This window comes from Sciurus carolinensis, chromosome 4 (assembly GCF_902686445.1).
Source record: "Sciurus carolinensis chromosome 4, mSciCar1.2, whole genome shotgun sequence".
Lineage (NCBI taxonomy): Eukaryota > Metazoa > Chordata > Mammalia > Rodentia > Sciuridae > Sciurus > Sciurus carolinensis.
In genome coordinates, this window is record NC_062216.1 from 129,021,090 (window position 1) to 129,046,903 (window position 25,814).

Below are 25,814 nucleotides of genomic sequence, written 5' to 3' on the forward strand. Positions count from 1 at the left end.
GGAAGGAAGATTATATGGTAAATATACAGATGTTCGGAATGAAGCTTTTCTTTTTCTTAGAAGTAATATGTACATGAAAGAGATTGCCTAGTAAATAGATCCGAATTTGACACTGCTATTAAAACTATCTGTGGAATATTTTAGTTTTCACTTGAAATGTGTGCGTATGTGTTTTTAATAAAAACTAATTGTATTATTCAGTTTTTTGTCATGAATACTTGACACAAGCTACTTTTAAAGAAAAGGGGATTTATTTAACTGACAGTTTTAGAAGTTCGAGGTCCATGACTGGGCAGCCCTCTTTGGTTGGTCTCTGGTGAGGGTGGAGGATGGAAGCACATCTTAGCAGGAGCATGTATGTGTGTGATAGAGTAACTGCCAAACAGGCAGTGAGAGAGAGAGACTGGGTTCCTACAGTACCTTCTGGGGCATGCCCCCAGCGACCTAAGGACCTCCCACTAGGACCTGCTTCCCAAAGGGCCGGTACTTCCTAAAAGCGCCGGACTGGGGACCAGTCCTTTAATCACAGTGGATTGTGGGGGACGCAAACAATTTTCAAAACATAGCACTCATAAATAGTGAAGTAAATCGAAATTTTAAAAAATTCAGGTGATTTTATTTTCACCTGTTATAAAGTCATAGTCACCCAATTCCCACTGCAACCTTTCATTCTGAGATGTGAGTACATAGACATCTAACAGAAATTGCCATTAGGGTGCAATACCATATATATTTTTTATTTTTTTCTTTTGAGAAAATGGGAGGAACGGAACATACCTTCCTGAAATTTGTCACTTTGCTATACTGATTATTTTTAGCTGAAAATCAGTGGGAACCAGTAGAAGGACTTTCTGCTCCCCCTGCTTCTATTTCAAATCAAATTTTCCATGAGAAAGGTGACTTCTTCATTTCAGGAGATGGAGTACATTCTTATCACCAGAGATGGGAAGTTGAAGATACCATGTGTCTTTACAAACAACCCTTACTAAAATAACTCATCTTCCATTGGTTTCCACCATATATTTCCTAGTTACTTTCCTGAAATTTATCACCCCTAACCAAAACTCCTCTTTCCTTTGTGTTGTCATGTCTCTAATATTTACTGCTCTTTTTAGAATTATATAGAAGACCCTGGGTCTAACCATGTCCTTGGAATTTTTACTTTTTTTCTGTGAAGACCCTATTCCATGTAAAAATATTAATATCAAATAAATATGTAGGCTTCTTTTCCTGTTAATCTGTCTTTTGTAAGTTCAATTCATAGCTATCATCCACAGAACGTAAGAAGGTAAGAAAAAAATCTTTCCTCCCCTACAACTACAGATGTAACATATGTAGCTGTGAGCTTCAAATTATTTCAGCAAAATTTTCAAATAGGAAAAGTGTTGATCTACATTTCTGCCCCCCTAAAATTCTTAGCTATTCTTTTTTTAAAATATATATTATTTTTTAGTTGTCGATGGACCTTTATTTGCTTTGTTTATATGCAGTATGGGACTCTAACCCAGTGCCTCACACATACTAGGCAAGCCCTCTACCACTGAGCCACAACCCCAGACCTTAATAGTTATTCTTAACCTGGGAAGAAAACTAAGACGAACTAGCTTAAGAAAATAAGATGGAAGGTTCTTATTGCCTCACATGATTGAAAAGACATTGGGATTTAATCATAATAAGATCAAGGAGCTTTAAAAAATCATTGGAACTTTATCTTTCCAACTCATGGCTTTACCTTATTTCTTGATTTGTTCTGCTCTTAGGCAGACTCTCCCTTATTATATCAAGATGTCTACCAGAATATCAAGCTAATATCCCTGCCAGTATGAAAACCCTAGAGGTTCCTGTTTTTATTTAAAAAAATTGAGTCTCATTAAACCAACACTGAACAATTAAAGCTTTTGCCATAACCATCAGATTAGTATGGTGATCAAAGTTATGGTGTACACTGAGTGGCTAAATCTAGGTCATTTGCCATTTCCTGGAGCTGAGGGTGGGTCAGCTCCACACAGATCACATGACTGAGTATCAAGAAAATGTGGTTTCTAAAAGGAAAATAAAAATGTTACTATCAAAAGAAGAATAAATTCTTCACAGATAAAAATAATAATGGTCTAGCATTTTCCCACACACAACCTAATCCCATTTACCTTTTAAGATTTAAAACTAATGTTGTTTCTTTGCTAATACCCTACCCCCAAAATCCCACTGGAAACTCATATTTAGCAATTACAAAAATCAGCACTACCTGGGAACATATCCATCCTTGTTATTTTGTATATCTTAAATCTGTTAAGGCCACATAATAACTATTATATAACTAGACCAGTTATGATGCTTTCAGTCATCATTATGATGATAGATATGCTGACTAGTTTTAGGTGTAACAGTTTCAGGTTTAACAATAACAGAAATTGTTTTATAATGTAACAGAAAATCCTTTGGTGGGCTCATGATCAATTCACATGCTCAAGAACTGAAGTATGGCATTAGTGTTATCCTCAGAATGTCAAGATGCCCATCAATACGACAGTGGGCAGATGAGGTTTTGTCTTTTCTTGTGATTCTGTTTTGGGAGAGGTAAAATTTTTCCCAAAAGTATACCCTCTCAACATAGCTATATTTTCTTTCACATATCAGCACCTGAATTGTATTCCATAACTGTTTCTGAAGCAACCATTGGCAATCATTAATCTGTGTTTAAACCAATCAGATTTGACCTCTGGAATTGCCTCCTAATATTTATGGATAGATGGAGGTGGGAGATACCTGCACAAAATTGAGGTTTCTAGTATGAAGAAATTAGGGGAAAATAGATGCTGAATAGACAGAGACTGTCTACTGTACCTTCATGGAAAGTTTTAACTAGAAAAGATTTTTAATATCATTTTAGATACATCCATTTTTGCATTTGAGGTATCCGGGACTCAGAGATTTAATGACATACACGTTTACAAACTCTGCATAGTTGTAGTTAGAAACCACATGTAGTTGTCTTCATTCACTAGATTGTAACCTGTGTGCAGTAGGGGATAAAGTCTTGCATTTGTGTTTCTATATGATATACAATGGTTCCTGTGCCAGAGTAGTGGTTCAAAATATATATTGTTGATTTTCTTTGAGATGGTTTATATTTGATAATGTTTTATGCATAGATAGCAAATTATTTCATCTTCTAAGATTTCTGATTAGAAAATACTTACCATTGCCTGAATATCACATAACTTGAATTGTCTGATCAGCAAAGAATATCAGCAAAGAAACTGAGTTTGGTCATAAGTGATATGATAATCTATGTAGAAAATTCAAAAGAATCAACAATAACAACAAAAACCCTTCTTAGAACTAATAAGTAATGGTAACAAAGTTACAGGATACAAGGTCAACATAAAAAATGTCAATTAATTTCCTATATGCCAGCAACAAACAGGTGGAATTTAAAATTAAAAATAAATACCTCTTATATTAGAATCCCAACAATGAAATATGTAAATATTAGTCCAACAAAGCATGTACAAAATCTCCATGAGGAAAACCACAAAATTCTAATGAAAGATTTTTTAGAAACAAATAAATGGAGAGACATTTCATGTTCATTGATAGAAAGACTCAATCTTGTCAAGATTGTCAGTTTTCCCCAACTTAATCTGTAGATTGAATGCAATCCAAATCAAAATCCCGGCAAGTTATTTTGTAAATGTTAATGAACTGATTCTAAAGTTTTTATGGAAAGGCATAGAAAAGGAAACACAATATTGAAGAAGAACAAAATTGGAGGATCTGACTCTACCTGACTTCAAAACTTGCCATGAAGTACAATAATCAGGACAATGAGGTATTGGTGAAAAAATTAACAAGTAGATCAATGGAACACAGTAAAGAGTCTCCAAATAAACCCACATAAATATAATCAACTGATCTTTGACAAAAGAGCAACGAAATGCAGTAGAGAAAAGAGAATCTTTTCAACAAATGGTGAAAATATTCACGTGCAAAAAAAAAAAAAAAAACAAAAAGACACGGACTTAGTACAGTTCACAAAAATTAACTCAAAATAGAACACTGATCTTAAAGTAAAATGCAAAACTATGAAACTCCTAGAAGATAACAGGTAAAAAATCTAGATGATCTTGGGTTTGGTGATGATTTTTTAGATGTGACCCAAAAGCCCAATCTCTGAAAGTAATCAACAGTAATGTGGATGTTATCATTTGTTTCTGGATGCCTCCCGCGCCCCTCAGTGTTCTTAGGTTAAGCAGTGCAGCAATGTTTAGAGATGGGCCTGTTAGGAAATGATCCGGGTGTGAGAGCTATGATCTCCTCAGTGGGTTAATGCATTTTATGGATTAATATTTGAATGGACTCCTGGGTGGCAACTATAGGCAGGTGTGGGGCATGGATGGAGAAAGTAGGTCACTAGAGGCGTGGCCTTGGGGACTAAATCTGTCCCTGGTCCCTTTCTGTATTTCTCTTTCTGCTTCCGAGCTGCCATGAGTTGAGCAACTTTCCACTGCCTTACCCTTCTACCATGATGTTTCCGCCTTGGAGACAGCAGTTCATGGACTGAATTCTCTGAAACCATGAGCCAAAATAAATCTTTCCTTCTCTAAGTTGTTGTTGTCAGGTATTTTGGTCACAGTGATGAAATGCTGACTAACATGCTAAACTTTATTAAAATTAAAATTTTATTTCTGCGAGACACTGTCAAGAAAATGAAAAGACAACCTACAGATTAAGAAAAAATATTTGGAAAGCACATATCTAATAAAGGACTATTATCTAAAATACACCAAGAACTCTTAAAACTTAATGTTAAGAAAACAAATAACCCAATTAAAAAATGAGCCAAAGACCTTACAGATGTCTCACTTAAAGAAGATATATAAATGGCAAACAAGCTTATGAAAATATGTTCCATAGCATGTGTCACTAGGGAAATGCAAATTAAAACGATAATGAGATACCACTACACACCTGTTTAAATGACCAAAATGCAGAACACAGACAACACCAAATGCTGCTGCCGAAGATCAACAGGAACTCTCATTTATTACTGGTGAGAATGCAAAACGGTACAGCCACTTTGGAAGGCAGTTTGTTGGTTTCTTCTGAAACGAAACATACTATTACTATATGAGCCAGGAATTGCACTCCTTGGTATTTACTCAAAGAAGTTGAAAGTTTATGACTACAGCAAAAAAATGCACACATTATGTTTACAGCAGCTTTACTCATAATTGCCAAAATTATGGAAGCAACCAAGATGCCCTGTAGTAGCTAAATGAATAATAAACTGTAGTATATCTTATACAATGGAATATTATTTATCACTAAAGAGAAATTAGTACCAAGTCATGAAAATGCACAGAGGAAACTTAAATCTGAAATTGATATTGTCTTAGTCAATTTTGTGGTCCTATATCAGAATATGAGAGACTGGGCAAATGAAAAAGAACAGAGATTTATTTCTTACTGTTCTGAAGGCTGAGAAATCCACTATCCATGGTCTGCACCTGGTGAGGGCCTTCTTGCTATATCTTAACATGATGGAAGGCATCATAACATGAGAGAGAGAGAGAGAGAGAGAGAGAGAGAGAGCAAGAGATCAAACTCACACCTCCCATTAGGGCACATCTCTACACTGTTGCACTGGGGACCAAATGCACACACACTTTGGAGGACACACACACAAAACAAAACATTCCACCCCAGCCTCTGAAATGTATGTCCTTCTCACATGTAAACCATGCCCATTTCACTCCAAAAACTCCAAAGTCTTAACTAATTTCAGCACCAACTCGAAAACCCAGAATCCTGCCAGGCGTGGTGGTGCACGCCTGTAATCCCAGCAGCTCAGGAGGCTAAAGCAGGAGGATCGAGAGTTCAAAGCCAGCCTCAGCAAAAGCAAAGCACTGAGCAATTCAGTGAGACCCTGTCTGTAAATAAAATACCTGAAAAGAAAATGTAGAGGAGAAAAAGTGTATTTGGGTCTCATGGTTTCAGAAGTCTCAGTCCACAGATGGCCAACACCATTGCTCTGGGCCCAAGGTGAGGACCCAGATGGAAGGGTGTAGCAGAGGGAAGCAACTCAGGACATGAGGACATGGCATCAGGGAAAGAGAGAGAAAGAGAGAGAGAGAGAGAGAGAGAGAGCGAGAGAGAGAGAGAGAGAGCACTGTGCTCAACAAGACAAAATATACACTCCAAAGGCACACCCTCAGGGACCCTACCTTCTCCAATCACACCGTACCCTTCTAAAGTTATAAACCAGTTATTCCCTATCAGGGGATTAATGCACTGATTATGTTAAGACTTTCATTACTGAATCATTTCAGCTCTAAACTTTCTCGAACTATCTCACACATGAGCTTTTGAGGAACATTTCACATCTAAACCATAACAGATACCTAGAGGAATAACCTCTTTAAGAATGTAACAAGAAAATACAGACCAAATGTAAGCAGTAAACGAGATAGATAGATAGATATGTCCCATCCTCCTTATTTTATTACCATTAGTAAAGATGTATATAAACTCTCCACTTCTTTTATTAGGACAGTGAAATATGGGGAGCAGAGTGTTTTACCATGAATAACTTTCTATAAGGACGCAGCAGCAACTAAAATGAAATTCCTAAAATGCTCAGTAGCAAAATGTGAGAAATCCAGCAAGGACTATGTAGTCAAACAGTCCTGAATTTGAATCCTTATGCCAGTTAGTAACTGCAAAATCTTGAACAAGTTCCATGGTCTTTCTGAACCTCAATTTATTAATTTTTAAAATAAGAATATACGTTTTGTGTTTGCAGTGGGATTTTAGCTCAGTGCCTGGTACAAAGTAAACATTCAATAAATGGGTGAATTAAAGCAAGGCCACAGTGCTGTTAAAGGGACCCCAAAACACAGTAGATCCACCAGTGGTTGACTTCTATCACTTCATATATCCAAGTCTGTGACTGGGCTCTGTTTGATGACTTCCTCCTGGGACTCAGATTGTTTTTTCCATGCTTTGGGTCATGGATGCTGCTGCAGTGGTAACAATTATATCACCAGTGGAACAAGGAAAAGAGGGAGCGTCAAGCAAGCAGCTTTATCCTTAAGGAAATGATGCTCAAATTGTCCATATCTTTTCCACTCACATCCCATCAGCAAAACTTAATCTTTTACAGACCACATCTTGCTGCAAAGAATGCTGAGAAATGAAGTCGAGCAGTCACATAACCAACCAAAACTCAGGTGATCTCTTACTAAATGGAGGTCAGCAGTCTCAACCAACTAGTTTTATTGCAGTAAACATCATAAAGGATGTCAGAATACGGGAGGTATACCACAAAGTAGATGAATGTCTTGAAAGATGATTAAAATTCAGCAAGCGGTAATTCCAGAGCCAAAAATATTCACAAATACGTGCATTTAAGCAACATTTATTAGTTTTGAATACTTAAATCTTCAATCAGCAGATTCACACGTAGTTGGTTTCTGAGCAACATTTGAACAATACAAAGAAACATCATCAACTGATAATGACAGTCATGGGCCTGCTCATAGTCATGGTGCTGTGTGGCCCATGATTCAAGATGAGTCCAGGAATCTCAGCCTTCCCTTCAGGCCTTTCACGGTGCCTTCTGCCTTAGCTATTTTATTAAATATTTATCCACTCCTGAGCATCTGTATGCTTGACTAATGTTACAACCTTCTCCCTAGGTCTTCTAGCACTCTCCACTAGGAAGCTGAAGTTTGTCTCCTTATCTTTCTGGCTATAGCTAGCTTGCTACAAAATAAATCTAGGACCTAAAAACCACAGGTTTCTAACAATCTGAGTTTGACTACTCTCTGGTTCTGCACTTCCACTTCCTACCAGATAAAACTAACTTGGATATTAATGCCATCTAGAAGCAAGCTTACTATGCCTTTTGGACTTGGCATAATAGGCACTATCAACCTATTAGAACTCAGTGTTCTTCAAGTGAGGTTAAAAAAAAAAAAAAAAAAGGGAGACTTCACCCTGCCAAATCACTAATCCTATTACTGGCTCCTTTTCCCTACCAGTCTCTGTCAATAAGGTCTCAGTATGCCTTTCAGTTACACTGAACTGTGTAGTGACAACAGCCGAGGAGAAGCTTCAGGCAAGAGTCAGGGGTTTCTTAAGAGCGAAACACCATCTTCTTGAGAAGGAACTGGTCAAGGTAGTGAGTGACCTTAGACTGGAGGGCACTTGGCTGGACACTAAGTTCCATGACAGAGGAATCACATCTGTCTTATCCACTAAATATTTCCAATGCCTAGCACAGAATTTAGCACCTCATAGGAGCCAATATTTACCAATTACAGGAACATGATACTAAGCAGGGGTGTGAATACAAAGAAGGGAGAAGCCTATTTGTGACTAAAAAGATGGTAACGACACCAAATTCTCCCTATCCGCCTGCCGAAATCTCCTTTTAGAAGAAACCTGCCCATGCCACCAAGTCTTGTTCAACAACTAGACCCAGCAGCAGGATCAGCTACATTATTTTAAGTGAAAATGTGCAAAGTGAAAACATAGAGCCCTTATTCAAAAACTAATGCCAAGAATTTCATGACAGTGACAATACAACACAAAATGGAGTGTGCAGAACCCTTCTGAGCCTGGGATACTACAGGGCTCCACGGATCACATGCTCCTGTAGCCACCAGCCCAGCAGCCCTGTTTACCTAAGTAAACCTGTCCCCAGACCCCGCTGACCTAAGCAAGGTCAGTTCGACCTTCTCTGGAGAATTGATCTAAGATACAGAGACAGGGGAAGATAGGAACTGAGCTCCAAGCGCATGTGGCCTTAATGCTGGTGGCGATTCTCAACCGTGCACCTGCAACTCTATCAGCCAAAAAAAACAGTTCAAGGAAAGTTGTAGAAAGTAGCAGCATTAGATGAGATAATCACGGCCACATGGGACCACTGAGAGGGACAGAGGCAGAGAGAGAAACTGTCTGGCCTTCTCAGGAGGCCTGACTGTGTAGTCTGCTTTCTTGTTCTCTCGAGGCCCACCTGTACTTCTAGAATCCCCTGTGCCCTTCTAAGCAGCTCATAACTTGAGCTAATTGGAATAGTATTTGTGTCTGGGGGTTGTTTCGCTTTATATTTTTTACTTTCAACCTAAAAAATTCCTGGCAAAGCCAGGAAGATGTAATAAGCCACCACTACGGCATCCCAAGAGATTGACCTGCAGTTTCTTCATCATTTCTGCCTGTGGTCGAATTCTTAACAAGGCTGGGAACACAGGTAGCAATCAAGTGACCAAGACAGAGCAGACCGAGAAGTCCCTTAGTTGTTGTAAGGCAGACTAATAGCTGGTCAGTTAATGGAAGAGGGGATGAGGTAGAGAAGCATAAAAAATAAGACGTGTTAAATATTTTATGAATTTTAAACACCTGGCTATTTGCACACCAAATTTTGTAATACAGGGCTGAGTATTTTTGTATTAGTATGTTAACTAGAGTACAAAACAATGTTCTTCCATCCTCCACGTATAATATAGCATCTATGATTTCCAGTTCTGATTTCTGAAAATTGTGTTGAAAATATAAAGATCATTACAAATTAAAATGAATATTATTTTTTCAAATTTTACTTACCAATCATTCATTATTGTCTCATTAGCAACAAATTTTGACCACAATTTTTAAATGATTGAGTCTTTTCAACTATGTAACATTCTTTAAAGAAATAATTTACATAAAATTAATTTTTTTCAGTTTTAAGAGGAAAACTCAATGAACTTGGATGAATGCATGTACCTATTTAACCACTACTACAGTCAAGGTATAGAACATTTCCATCACCCCCAGTATTTCCCTTGTATTCCTTTGTAGTCAGTTTCCTCCTCTATCCTCCAGTCTTTGGAAACTATTGGTTTATGCCCATGACTCTAGTTTTGCCTTTCATAGGACTTCCTATAAATGGAACCATATGGTATGGAGTCTTTTGTGCTTGATTTTTTTCACTGAGCATAATGTTTTTCAGAGTTATCTATGTTCTATATGTTAGTAACTCATACCTTTTTCATTACTGAGTAGTATTCCAGTGTGTAAATTTAGAATAATCATTTTATGTGATTCACTGTTGATGAACATTTGGATTGCTTTTAGTTTTTGGCTACTATGACTATTTATAAGTAAATCCTTATATGGACATACATATACTTTCATATTCTTAAAAGTAAAATGGGTAGGATGAGGTCGTAGTTTTTATGTTTTAAGAAACTGCCAAAATATTTTTCAGAGTTGATCATGTTATTTTGCATTCCTACCAGCAATGAATAATAGTTCCAGTTGCTACTATCCTCAACAGTGCTTGCCAATGGCAGCCTTCTAATTTTAACCATTTTAGTGAAGGTATGGTATCTTACATGATTTTAATCTGCACTTCTTTGATGTCTAGTGATATTATGTATTTTTTAGTATCTATCTTCTTTGACATAGATACTATATATATATTCTTTGATGAAGCATCTGTTCAAATATTTTGACCTTACTTATAATCATGATGGATTTACTCTATTTTTAGAGAAATGGGTTTAAATGTAGACTAGACTTCTTTTTTTTTTATTATTGTAAACAAATGGGATACATGTTGTTGTTTCTCTGTACATGGCATAAAGGCATACCATTTGTGTAATCATAAATTTACATAGGGTAATGTTGTTTGATTCATTCTGTTATTTTTTCCCTCCCCCCCCACCCCTCTTTTCCCTCTATACAGTCCTTCCTTCCTCCATTCTTGCCCCCCTCCCTAACCCTAACTCTAACCCTAACACTAACCCCTCCTAGACTAGACTTCTGAGAGAGACCACCTAGGACATGACTTGACTTAGTGCCACAATTCCTATTATAGTTCTGCTACATAAGGGCTGCATGTCTTTGGGCAAGTTATTTGGTCTCTTCCAGGATGCCATACTCTAGCATCTTTAAGATGAAATAAACAATTATACTGTTCTGATTCAGATATTTCAAGGATCAAATCAGACAGCTGATACACAACATCTAGCACTGCCACTGTGAAGGCCTTCAGTAAACAATGATGTTCGGAATTATGATGACAAGCCCTAGGAAACCTGGCTGTCCAAATCAGCTGGCTTTCTCTAGCAAGCAAGAAGCAGCCAGCTCTCACTGGTGGCCTCCTCATTTTTCCTTAGTAGATGGAGCTGCAAATCCTGTCTTCTACAGGATCCTGTCTGGTCCAGTAGAGATGAAAATTCCCCTCTCTGCTTAACTGCAGACCAACAAGTGTGGCAAGTGATTGAGATGGAAAACCATGAAAATTAGGACTGTTACTATTCTGAAGAATTTCTGGAAATTTTACAAGTGCAAATGGTGTTTTGAATATTGGAATTTGAAAGAATAATTATGGACCATAGATTGTATTTGAAAAAGCAAGTGACTTGAAAAAATTTTGCTGTCAGTGTAATAACATGTGTGGTTTCTGGGGACCCCTCAGACCTTGTAGCGTTAAGAACGAGACAGTTCTTCCCGAGATTTTTCTATAGTTTCTTTTTGGAGAAGACCTCTGACCATGTGGAGAACTGAAGACTAAGAGAAGTCACTTCTCTCCCTTTGCAGGAGAGTAAGAGGGAGGGAAAAAAACTGAGTGCTGTTTAAATTTTGGTCTCCAAAAGTTGGTTTTTCTTGAATAATATTTCCTTCTACTGCTTCTAGTTGTCTAGTATTTTTCCGTGTTTTCAAGAGCCTCTATTTCACTTGAAAGTAGTTTATTGGTTAAATTTGTAACTCTATTTTTGATTCATATGTGCTTCTCAAAATAGACTCTTTACTTTGAGATAATTCTAGATTTGTAAAAACGTGGCATAGGGAGTATCCTTCTCTCAGTTTCAGCTTCTCCTAATAATATCCTTTTACATTACAATAGTACATTTGTAAGTACGTTTGGTACCCTACTGTTAATTAAGATCCAGACAGAAATGTGCTTTTTCTATCACTGCCATTGAGGAGGTATTCAGTAAACAACTGTGTTTGGAAGTATGATAACAAGCCCTAGGAAACCCGGTTGTCCAGATCAGCTGCCTTTCCCTAGCAAGCAAGAAGCAGCCAGCTCTGACCAGTGGCGACTCGCTTTTCCTTAGTAGGTGGAGCTGCAGACCCTGTCTGCTGCAGGACCCTGTCTGGTTCAGGAGAGATGAAAATCCCCTGCTCCAGGATCCCACCCAGCACCCCACGTGGCACACCACTGCCATACCTCCTTATCGTCTCCGGCCTCTGACAGCTTCTGACTTTAGTTATTTTAGTTGTTCGAAAGTGTTCAAGAGTACTAGTCTAATATTTTGTAGACTGTCCTTCAAATTGTGTTTATCTGATGTTTTTCTTTAGATTAGGTTGAGTTAATGGGTCTTTGAAAATCACACAGAGTTGAAATGCCCTTTTCATTATGTCCCATCAGGGAATAGGTGAGAGTCCCGTGGCGTCACCTGTGATGTTAACCTTCACCCTTCTGTTAGGGTAGTACTTGCCAGTTTTCTCCATTGGGCAATTGCTATTACCTTTGCATTCTTTGAAAATAAATCACTAATTCAAAAATAGGAGCAAAGAGAACTAGACTCCACCTTCTGGATGGGGATATCTCCATAGATCATCTGTAATTCTTCTGAAATATTTGCCCCTTTACCTCCATTCCTCACTCATTCAGTCATGGATTTCCATCAGTATAGACACATAACTGCTTACTGTATTCTTTTGTTTGTGCTCCTGTGCTACATTATTTACTTTATTGTTCAAGTTGTTCCAGCTGCAGCCTTTTGAGTTTCTTCAGTTTGGCTCTTGTGTTCCTTAGACATGATACCATGCTTTTGTGGAGGGGCCAAGAAGGGAGCACTTCGTTACTTTCTGGTGCTACAAGATATTCCAGGTTTAAATTTTCTGAGGGCCAGTCTCAGAATCAGGCATTTCTCCAAGAAGCCCTGGCTTTTTCAGTTCTTCTCTGTCTATAAAAATCGAACTCTTCTGCTTGGCCCATTGGAAAAATTTTATTTCACAAAAATTCTATTTTCTAGAATTGAAAATAAAGCCAATTCAGATCTTCAAGCTACTTAATATTCTTGTCCTTTGACAATATATTCACGGGAAACACCCAGAGAAGAAGTAGTGGCTCGAAGTGGTGGTCTTGAAGTCCAGTTTATATAGCAACTGCAACAAATTTTTTAGAGAAGTGACATGACAAAGGAAAAGGGTGTTGAGTCTCTAGGTACCGCAAATGCGTGACATATAAAGGTCAGTAAAGTTTGCTGATGTGGATTCCTCTGCTACTACTTCCAGACGTACAAGGATCTAAGCTGTCTTCAGTGTTAACCTTGGTTTCTGCTGGAAGGAGGGTGGGAAGGATACCTCTGGTCTTCATGAATTTATGTCCTACTTTTAGGAGGGCACAGAGCTTCCAAAACTCTGCTTCTTAACTTCAGCTGAATAACCCTTCATATTTCGGAGTGGAAACTCTGGTTGCCCCCTTACATCAATGCTCAAGAGAGAGAAGTTGTTGTTCCTTTGATTTTTATTTCTATTTTCCCAAAATTTCTTTTTCTTTCCTAAGGACTCTGTAGCTTATAAGAAAGAAAGATGAAACGTCATGATTTAAAAGGTCCTCACACAGAGAAAATCAATCAGATGTGAATATACTGGGATGGGTGGAAGACAGTGTTTGTTTCCTAACCGAAAACAATTTCCTCATTTCTCGCTGGCGGAACCCTGACTTGGTATGAGTAGCAACATAGCCAACAGAGTAGACAAGGGGTGGTCAGCTGCAGAGACCCAGTTCTCAGCACCTGTCCTGCTTGATCCCACTTCAGGAGAATCTGATCCCATGGCATTTCCACTCCTTTCTTACTTGGCATTTGTAGCAACCTAGGAAAGTTGACAGGTAAGTGAGTAAATGGTGACAAGGTGTGTGACGCCCTAAGGAGGTCCTGACTCACTTCAGTTCTTTAAGGCTGATTTATGAATAGCCTTGCCAAATTGAGTCACATTTACATTTCTCAGGAGAAGCACTTTCTCTAGTTTCCTTGGAAAAAATTCATCAACCCCATCGGTTTTAATATCAGGATGTAATGCATTTAGCTCCCTTGAGCAGAATTTCTCTCTGTAAAAATATTGCTTTTTCTTGACTTTAAAATATTTTTACGCTTCAGTGAGAATGTCTTACTGAAGAAAAATCTTATTTAGTCTGATTTAATTAAATCAGAAATTTCATTCTATGCTTTAGATATACATAGTCTTAGAGTACACTCATTCTGGTTTATTGTTAATGTGGATCATGTTGAGAAAATAATTTTTGTTGTTAAATAAACTGCCTAATTTGTTCTCTAAGGTAATACATTTAATTTTCAGTTTCTTTAAATTGCCTTGGGAAGCATTATTTCAAGCACCAAATCATAAAAGCCAGGACTGATATTTTTCCTTACTTAAAATATAATGATCAGTAGGTAAAATAAAGAAGAGTTTAAAATGCTATTCCAGATAAACTTGAAAAAGAATAAAAATGTTATAAAGAATAATGTAAAAAATATATACTACAACTTCATTGGAGGAATGACTGAAACAGGAATCAGCAATAACACCAAATAGAAAACATGAACGCCATTTACTCTTAAACATCATTTCACAAAAGGGGAGATTAGAGCTGAGAAAGACTGAATAGTTAACTTGGATCACATGCTGTGTCTTTGGTTACTACATCTAGGTTTTCTAACTTCCAGTCCCATTTTGTCATTTTGCCATCAAATTGCCTCCAGGGAGATCACATCTGTTATGGCCATCTTTATGATGGATATCAATGACCAGTCTATTGGTCAGTCATCATCAAGGTGATCCAAATAATTAGTGGCTGCCCATGTATAAGCTGTCCTTTGACTTCCCCTCCCTTTGCCCAGCATTCTAAGTTTTAAAGAAAATTGACCCCTGAATGATTAAGATGTGAACCTGCAAAATAATGTTTCTTTAGATTTACAAAATCCAGAACATCTGGATAACATTAGAATCTTTGTTAGTCATGTGCATCAACTAACACAAACATGTCAACTACCATGTGATTTAACTTGCAGAAAAGTGATACATTTGTCTTAATAGTTATAGGAACTAGGGCTGGGGATGTCACTCAGTTGTAGAGCACTTACCCAGCATTTGTGAGGCCCTGGGTTCAGTCCTCAGTATTGAGATAAAAAGAAGAATGAGAAGGAGGAGGAGAAGGTGGAGAAGGAATTACAGGAAGTAGCCCCAGGAGGTCGTCAGTTGTGATGTTCTAGCTAGAGGGAAATGGAAGGAGACATCCTGGATGATGAAAATCTCACTCAGCAGGTAGCCTTCCTGCCCATTCTCCACGTAGTTCCTTTCCCTCTCTATAAAAACCCTTCCATGTACATGAGTTACCCCAAGATGGTCTTTTTTGAGGTCCCCGTCCATTCTTCTCAGGGCAAGAGTCCTTAAATATATCTGATTTCCTGCTACCAAACTCTCAGCTTCTGAGTATTGGCTTTTGATTGGAGAGCAGATGGACTTGAGTCTGGCAACAAACCCTTCCATTTCATTCACTGTTTAAAATTTTTTTAATTTGTTCATTCACTTCTGATGGATGATCTTCAAACTTGTCATAACTGCCCTGACTTTAGGCTTGGTTATGTGAATATAAATGCATCAGCCTTTCCCGTTTTCCATTTCTATCCTGGGAGAAAAGAAAGAATAGATCTTAATCCAGTTGTATAAGTTAATCAAAGAATGAGCAACTCTCACATTTGTAAAATACCTTATAGATGACAATGCACTTTGTATCTATTATAATACTATGAAATACCTTTCTCACTTCAGATAAAAGAAATGAACCATTGAACTGAGTTTCAAAGCCAAACTAGAAACCAGTTCTATGTCCAAATCCTGTGCTCTTTCCATGTTTTACTTTTTGTAAATCACTTAAGAAATTATTGACCTTCTACTATAATAGACATAATTAAAATGAAAGTCAAATATTTTTCTTATCTATTATTGTTTCAATACTTAAAAAAAAAAACCTGAAGTAGGAAGGATAAAACATGTATACTATTCAAACATGGACTGAATAGCTACTATGCAGTATACATTGTTAGGCAAAAGGGGAAAATCCTATTATTAAGAGTAAATTATAAACTTCAAACACTAATGTAGAGTGTTAGTATTTTAAGAGAAAACTCACAAATTAGAGTCTATAAATATCTGAATATCACTAGGCTAAAATGTGGGTTGGGGATGTAACTCAGTTGTAGATTAATGCCTTAGCAAGCATGAGTCCTGGGTTTGATCCACAGAAGCACAAAAACAAACAAAAAAAGAAAGAAAGAAGAAAGAAAGAAAAAAATAAATAAATAAGAAAGAAATCTTCAAGATAAGGAAAACTAGAAGAGAGAGATTAACTGGCTTGTCAAACTTCACTTCACTAGCCAATGCCTGGAATAATTATTTTAGAAAAGGTTAAAATGTCAGAATACAAAGAGAAGCTTGAATTTTTCTCTTTTTTAAGGAAAAGGCTTTATTAAGAGAAAAATTTTAAAAACATTTGTTAAAAGTGGGGGTGGGTGGGTTTCAAGATGGTGGAATGGAGAATGTTGCTTTTCTGGATGCTTAGTGGCATGAAACTTCAGCAAGTGGGGTGAATGAAAAAAAAGCGGGGGGCGAGATTTCACTGTAATTTAATACTAGACACTCAGAGCAGAATGGGGACTCAGGAGGTTGGATATAATAAAATAAGGAAGAAATCCCCTGTCACAGTCACTGCCATGGCAGGAGGCGCCAGCCAGAGCAGTCCCTCTGTGAGCACAGGAAATTAAAGGACCTCACATTCTTAAGAGGTCTGAGGTGCGTCTGGGTCTGGAGAGTTTAGAGATCAAAGACACTGCCCAACTTAACAGAAAGGTGCGCTGCACAATATCCTTGTGCAGGAAAGAAACTGCATCCCTCCTGGCAGCATGCAGAGGACAGAGGAAGGAACCGTTGTGCAGCTGCAGTGCAGGTCCAGCAGTTGAGGGAGCCAATTCCTGGCAAACCTGAGTCTGGCCTGAAATATGAGCCTGGCATACCCACACTTCAGGACATAGGGTGTACCTAAGTGACCAGGAGAAAATCAAATGTGGAGAGCGGTTTAGACAGGAGACAACTGGTCACAGGAAACCACCCAGTTCTCCCCCTCCCCCTCCAGTCTGGCGCTTGCAGGACCAGTTAAGAGAGATACACCTGGTAGGGATTTAAAAGGGCAGGGACAGGAGAGATTGAATTTGGAGACTGATCCTGAGACCAGGAAACATGTGATCCACAGGTGAGGTAGTGAATTAAGACTTGGCTCCTCCACCACACAAGTGGAACCAGGAGAGATCCCTGGGGTGCAGTTTTCCAGCTGGGCCCTGAAGGTGCACTGATTTAAAATCTCCAGACCAATTGGCACTCAGCAAAGGCTCTGGAGCCTACCTAAGCCTAAACCCCACCCCCAGGAGTTCTGCCTCTCATCCTAGCAATCCCACCCTGAGGGTGCATCATACTCCAGATGACCGCACCTAACATGGCTGAGAAGGGAAGTGGAGAATCTTGTGAACTCCAATGGAAAAAATTCTTTAACTTTTCATGGAGATTTTTATTCTCTATTTTCTTTTCTCTACTTAATTATGACCTTAATTGTTAATGGACATTTATACATATTCATATTTGATTTTTTTCTCATTTCTAGTATTTTTTAAACCAGTTACTTTTCATGGATCAGTTTCTTTTTAATATATATTTTTTAATTGTAGATGGACACAATACCTTATTTTATTCATTTATCTTTATGTGGTGCTAAGGATTGAAACCAGTGCCTCACATGTGCTAAGCAAGTGCTCTACCACTGAGCTACAGCCCCAGCCCCCTGGATCAGTTTTTTTAGGTGTAGGAAGTTCAATTGCTATATTTCGGTTTTGTTCTGTATTCTTTCAATTTTATTTTTAATTTTTAAATTTTTTACTTTGTGTGTATTTTTCTCTCATTTATTTCCTTTGATTCTCTTTCTCTTGTATCAGCCAATCTCTATTGTTCTCTCTTTCACTCATCCTTTAATTTTTATTTCTATCTTCTCTTCTCCTTCATAATCTTCATATTCTATATCACTTCTGTTCTCTCCCTGTCCATGATTTGAAATTGTAAAGCCTTTTGCAAACTTACTGTTTTTATTGCAGACAATAACTGATCATGTCATTTCTGTTATTATGAAAATAAACATTTCAGACATCAGAGCGGGAACTATTTGGTTTAATGCTGAATATTGTTTGCATTGGTTGTTGTTATTATTTGTTTCCTACTAAATGATGAGGTACTGGAAACCCTCAGGGACACTACAAGTCCACAGGGTAAAAGTGCTACTGACTCAGATACATGCTCCTAGATGGGTAGACGCACAAACAACCCAAAAGAGCAAGGGAACAAATCACCCAAACAAACCAAGATACTCCAATAATATTACTCACCAACACCACAGTGGAAAAAATGTCAGAGAAGGAGTTGAGAATGTAAATAATTAAACTGATCTGCAAATTAAAGGACGGTATAAAAATGAAATCAGAGAGAAAATACAGGAAGTGAAAGATCACTTCAATAAAGAAGCACTCTGAAAAAAAAAAAGCATAATTCCTCAAAATGAAGGAAACAATAAACCAAATTAAAAATTCAATAGAAAGCATCACCAACAGACTAGATTACTTGGAAGACAGAGTTTTAGGCAATGAAGACAAAATATATAATCTTGAAAACAAAGTTGAACATGGAGAAAGGTGTCAAAAGACCATGAACAGAACTTCCGGGAAATATAGGATAACATGAAAAGATCAAATTTCAGATTTATTGGGATAGATAAAGGCTCAGAGATACAAAACAAAGTAATGCATGATCTTCTCAATGAAATAATATCAGAAAAATTTCCAAACCTAAAGAATGAGATGGAAAATCAAATACAAGAGGCTTACAAGGCCCCAAATATACGAAATTACAGCAGACCCACACCAAGGCACATTATTATGAAAATGCCTAACTTACAGAATAAGGATAGAATTTTAAAGGCTACTAGAGAAAAATGACAGATGATATTTAGAGGGTAACTAATCCAGATTTCAGCTGATCTCTCAACCCAGACCCTCAAAAGCTAAGAGGTCTTGGAATAACATATGCCAAGTTCTGAAAAGTTCTGAAAGAAAATGGATGCCAACCAAGAATACTATACTCAGTAAAATTAAGCATCAGAGATGATGATGAAATAAAAACTTTCCATGATAAAAAAAAGGTAAAGGAATTCTCAATTAGAAAGCCTGCATTACAAAACATTCTCAATAAAATATTTCATGAAGAAGAAATGAAAAATAAAACTGAAAAACAGCAAAGGGAGGAACTACACTTGAAGAATAGTCAATGAAAGGAGAACTAATTCAAATAAAAATGAGAAATAAATGAAAATGACAGGGAATGCCAACCATATCTGAATGATCACATTGAATGTAAATGGACTATTCATCAATCAAAGGCATAGACTTACAGACTGGATTTATAAAACAAGACCCAACTATGCTGTTTCCAAGAGACTTACCTCATAAGCAAAGAAATCCACAGATTGAAGGTAAAAGGATGGGAAGAAACATACCATTCATATGAATCTCATAAACACGCATGGTATCTATACTCTTATCAGATAAAGTGGACTGATATGCATATAGAATATTTCTTCCATGAATGACTGCTTACACTTTCTTCTAAGAAATACATGGATCCTTCTGTAAAATAGACCATATATTAGGCCACAAAGCAACTCTTAGCAAATACAAAAGAATAGAGATAATTAATACCTTGCATCCTATCAGATTATAATGGAAAGAAATCAATGATAAAACAAAAAAAATAGAAGTTACTCCAACACCTGGAGACTAAATAGCATGCTACTGAATGACCGACCAATGGATAGCAGAAGAAATCAGGGTTGAAATAAAAAACTACTTAGAGGTAAACAAGAATAGTGATACAGCATATCAAAATCTCTGGAACACTATGAAGGCAGTGCTAAGAGGAAAGTTCTTGCATTTAGCTCATTCATCATAAGAATAGAAAGTCAACAAATAAAATAACCTAACATTACATCTCAAAGTCCTAGAAAAAGAAGAGTAAATCAACAGCAAAAGCAGAAGACAGGGAATAATTAAAATCAGAGCTGAAATCAATGAAATTGAAACAAAAGAAACAATTCAAAAAATTGACAAAACAAAAAGCTTGTTCTTTGAAAAAATAAACAAAATTGATAAACCCTTAGTCAAGCTAACAAAGAAAGAGAGAAAACTCAAATTACTAAAATTTGTGATGAAAAAGGAAATATCACAACAGACACTACTGAAATAAAATGATAATCAGAAACTATTTTGAAAATTTATACTTTAATAAAATAGAAAATCTTGAAAACATTGACTAGAGATGATGACATACCCAAAGGGAATCAGGAGGACATAGAAAATTTAAACAGATCAATTTCGAGCAATGAAACCAAAGACATCATCAAAAGCCTACCAACAAAGAAAAGCCTGGGACCAAATGGATTCTTAGCTGAGTTCTACCAGACCTTAATAGAAGAACTAACAACAACCTTCCTCAAATTATTCCATGAAGCTATGAAGTTAGTATCACCCTGATACTAAAACCAGACAAAACACATCAAGGAAAGAAAACTTCATACCTGATGAACATAGATGCCAAAATTCTTAATAAAGATACTGGCAAATCACATTCAAAAGCATATTAACATGACGGTGTACCATGATCAAGTGGGGTTCATTCCAGGGATGCAGGGTTGGTTCAACATATAGAAATCAATAAATGTAATTCATCACATCAACGGACTTAAAGACAAGAATCATATGATTATCTCAATAGATGCAGAAAAAGAATTTGACAAAATTCATTATCCATTCATGTTCAAAACACTTGAAAAACTAGGGATAGTAGGAACATACCTCAATATTGTAAAAGCTCTGTATGCTAAACCCAAAGCCAACATCATTCTAAATGGAGAAAAATTGAAAGCATTCCCTCTAAAAACTGTAACAAGACAGGGATGCCCTCTTTCATCACTCCTTGAAACTCTAGACACATTAGTTAGACAGAAGAAAGAAATTAAAGGGATATGAACAGGAAAAGATGAACTCAAACTATCCCTATTTGCTGACAACATAATTCTATATTTAGAAGACCCCTCAAAAAAAATCCACTAGAAATCTTCTAGAACTCAGAAATTAATTCAGCATAGTAGCAGGATATAAAACTAACACTCATAAATCAATTGCATTCCTATACATCATTGATGAATCAACTGAAATAGAAATTAGGAGGACTATACTATTCACAATAGCCTCAAAAAAATTTGGGGAAATCAATCTAACATAAGAGGTGAAAGACCTCTACAATGAAAACTGCAGAACACTAATGAAAGAAATTGAAGAAGTCCTTAGAAGATGCATAGATCTCCCATGTTCTTGGATAGGCAGAATTAATATTGTCAAAATGGCCATAATACCAAAAGCACTATATAGATTTAATGCAATTCCTATTAAGGTTCTGATGACATTCTTCATAGAAATAGAAAAATCAGTCATGAAGTTCATTTGGAAAAATAAGAAACCCAGAAAAGCCAAAGCAATCCTCAGTGAGAAAAACAAAGCGAGAAAAATTAAAATACCAGGCCTTAAATTACACTACAGAGCTATAGTAACAAAAATGGCATGGTAATGGCACCAAAACAGGCATGATGATCAATGGTACACAATAGAAGACACAGTGATAAACCTGCACAAATACAATCATCTCATACTAGACAAAGGCTCCATAAACATACATTGAAGAAAAGATAACCTCTTCAACCAATGGTGCTGGGAAAACTGGAAATCTGTGTGTAAAAAAATGAAATTAGATCCCTACACTCACCCTGCACAAACCTCACCTTGAAATGGATCAAGGACCCAGGCATTAGACCAGAGACCCTGAGCCTACCAGAAGAAAAAGTAGGCCCAAATCTCCATCATGTTAACTTCGGAACTGACTTCCTCAACAAGACTCCAGAAGCACAAGAAGTAAAATCAAGAATCAATAAATGGGATTTTATCAAACTAAAAAGCCTCTTCATAGCAAAGGAAACAAGAACATGAAGAGCGAGCCTACAGAATGGGAGAAAATCTTTGTCACCTGCACTTCAGATTGAGCATTAATCTCCAGGATATGTAAAGAACCCAAAAAACTTAATACCAAAAAGACAAATAACCCAATCAACAAATGGGCAAAGGAACTGAACAGACACTACACTGAAGAAGAAGAAATACGATCAGTAAACAATTCATGAAAAATGTTGAACATCACTAGCAATTAGAGGAATGTAAATTAGAACTACACTGAGCCAGGCATGGTGGCGCATGCCTGTAATCCCAGGGACTTGGAAGGCTGAGGCAGGGAAATTGAGAGTTCAAAGCCAGTCTCAGCAAAAGCAAGGCACCAAGCAACTCAGCAAGACCCTGTTTCTAAATAAAATACAAAAAAGGGTTGGGGTTGTGGCTCAGTGGTCGAGTGCCCCTGAGTTCAATCCCTGGTACCCACTCACCCATGCCCCCCCCCAAAAAAAAAAAAAAACTACACTGAGATTTCATCTCATTCCAGTCAGAATGGCAATTTTCAAAAATACAAGAAATGTTGGTGAGGATGTGGGGAAATAGGTACACTCATACACTGCTGGTAGGACTGCAAATTGGTGCAACCACTCTGGAAAGCACTATGGAGACTCCTCAGAAAACTTGGAATGGAACCACCATTTGACCCAGTTGGTATTTACCCAAAAGACTTAAAATCAGCATACTATATTGTGACTCAGCCACCTCAATATTTATAGTAGCTCAATTCACAATAGCTAAGCTATGAAACCAAACTAGGTGCCCTTCAACAGATGAATGGATAAAGAAAATGTGGTACATATACACAATGGAATATTACTCAGCCATAAATAAGAATGAAATTATGGCATTTGCTGGTAAATGGATGGAACTGGAGAGTATCTTTCTAAGTGAAATAAGCCAAGCCCCAAAACCCAAAGCCCAAATATTCTCTCTGATATGCAGATTCTGATCCACAATAGGTGGGATCAGGGGGAGTGGGGAGGGAGGAGTGGAGGTTTACTGGATTAGACAGTGGGACTGGGGGCAAAGGGGATGGGAATGGGAAAGACAGTAGATTGAATCAGACGTAACTCTCCTATGTTCATATACAAATACAAGACCAGTGCAACTCCACATTATGTATAACCACGGAATGGGAAGTTATACTCCATGTATATATGTCAAAATGCACTCTACTGTAATGTATAACTAAAAAGAACAAATACATTTTTTAAAGTAAAAAATAATTTTAAAAAGTTAATGTTATCAAAGGTGATTATAGTCATTTTAGGGACATTCAATTGTACACATTCCTGGCTTACCCTTAACATATTTAACTTTTTTTTTCTGGACAGAAAGAGAGATCTAGATGGTAAAAGGTATTATTTCATCTTTAAAACAATTATATGATTATTATTGTTTTTATTTTGCAAATAAAGGAATAAACTCAAGGGTCAAATATATCAAAAGTGTATTCTACTTCAGTTAATGGGTTACCTTTCCTGCATTTTGTTATTATTTATTTATTTTTTGTCTTGTTGGCACTTATTTATGGGACACAATGTGATATTTCAATACATGTATACAATGTGTAATGATCAAATCACGGTAATTAGTTGAGACTTTTTTGAGGACTTAAGTATTCAAGAACCTAGCAATGGTTTGATTTACCTATAGCCAAGTAACTGTGAAACACAAAGGAGGCCCCTAATTTCTTTTTCAATTTGGTAATCTCCTAGTCCCTCCCTACCACACATTTCTATTACTGATCTCTAATACATCCATTACAGAAAGACATCTAATGGATTTATATGTATTAGATATCAATAACAGGAGATATATGATGTAATACACTGATTAGGCAAAGTTGGAGCATACATTTCACTTACTTCATACTGATGAGTTGATGGGTTGATATAATCCCCTGGTAAAGCTCAAGTGATCATTTTCAACTGTTTGAACTGGAACTTTCAAAAAGTTTTGTTTCCACAGCTCATGAGTATAACAAATAAAAAATAGCTATTTACAGTTTATTTTCCTTGTGCCAACAAGCATTACCTTATGTAGAATTAATGAAATGCAGACCTATGAGATGTGATCAATAAACGAATGCTTTGCTATATTCTCTTTATCAAAGAGTTTCCTCATAATTCCAAACAATCTCAGCAATCTCAACTATCATTAACTCCTTTCTTTTTCTTTTTGTGTGATGGAGGTCTTCCTGTGTTGCTCAACCTGAGCTCTTGGGTTCAAGTGCTTCTCCTGCCTCTATCTCCTGACTAACTGGGACTATAGGTACACACCACTGCACCCAGCTTTCATTAACTTCTAGTGTAAGAAATTTGAATAACTCATTAAGAAACACTGCTTGTCATCTATATTCTTTTAAATCAGTGCAACACTGTCAGGCGTAGAACTCACACATGATGGTATTAGCAATTGGGTATCCATTCACCTTAATGAATGACAAATAACAAAGGCAAGCAAACAGATATAAAGTACCAGCCCACTCAACTGCTCTTTAGAAACCTTCTCAAAATACTCTGTAAATGCATACAGGATTCTCTTTTGAGAATGAGGCAAAGAAGGAAACCAGACATAGAAAGATCTATGATGATGTCAACTCCATTTAGCTATAGCAGCTGGCCTCTGCCATAGTAAATTGGGCCTCGGCTTACTTTTTCCATTCTGGGCATTAGGGTCCTGACTGCAAATGTTAATTGGGCATACAAATTTGAGTATTTCACCTAATTAAAACTTTTGAGGATTTGTTTGCAAAAGTACCAATCTGAAAGAATAAAAACTCTTTTGAAGGTTAAACTAAGTATATATCACAAATTGTAAACCAAATAATTGGAATAAATATTCAAAGGAAATTACATATAACATATAAATAGCAATTATTGGCACCAATAAAAAATAAAACTGAGCAATAAGGATAGACTCTTTATTCTCCTTAGAGTATAATTTTCAAAAGTTAAGATCAGATTCCTAAGTAAATATAAAAATTAACACATATACAAAATGCTATTGAACAGATGAGAAAAGCAGTTAAGATGTTATGACAAGTTCAAAGAGCAGTTAACAAACGGGGGTACTTACAGGAAACTTAATGAAGAAATGTTAGGATAAGACTACTGGGTTAATAAAAATGGGTGATGACCAATAGGCTATAAATCTCTGGAATTATATGTTCCAGCAAGAACTATCACCATCTTTATCTGATGGCCTCAGAGTTACCAAGTGACTTACTACTGGGGCCTTTAAATCAGAGTGTCATTGAGAAGAATTAAGTACCTTCCCTATACAATAGTTGGATGGTCTTTATTACCATTTCCTATTAAAAGTCATCCTGCTACCCATAATTTTGTTTTGGGTCTTATTTTCAAGTCTCAGGTAATTTTTCTGACATGTTCTTTCACTACTTAGCTTCTATAGGTCAATATCAAAGTGGGTCCAAAGTAGTCCATGGAACAAGATGAATTGGCTAAGGGTTTGTGTTCTCTCTGCTTGTTGTATTTAATAGTCATTAAAAGAATGGTAACTTTCAGACCCAACTACTTGATTTCATCAAATATACTTTCTAATGCTCAGTGTTTTGGTTTCTATTTTGCACAAATGTAT

At 36.8% G+C, this 25,814-nt stretch overlaps 1 long non-coding RNA gene across 3 annotated transcripts in view; it reads right to left on the reverse strand.

Annotated features, from left to right (window-relative positions):
- Positions 1 to 25,814, reverse strand: part of LOC124983051 (uncharacterized) — a 69,832-nt gene that overhangs the window by 14,450 nt on the left and 29,568 nt on the right. For 2 of the 3 annotated variants that reach the window (XR_007108346.1, XR_007108345.1), the window contains exons 3-5: positions 15,150 to 15,694; positions 12,227 to 13,881; positions 4,972 to 5,105 (exon numbers count right to left, since the gene is read on the reverse strand). This is a non-coding gene — a long non-coding RNA (uncharacterized LOC124983051). Of the gene's footprint in view, positions 1 to 4,971; positions 5,106 to 5,470; positions 5,534 to 12,226; positions 13,882 to 15,149; positions 15,695 to 25,814 lie in introns of those variants that run through there. The other variant, XR_007108347.1, reaches the window with a different exon arrangement.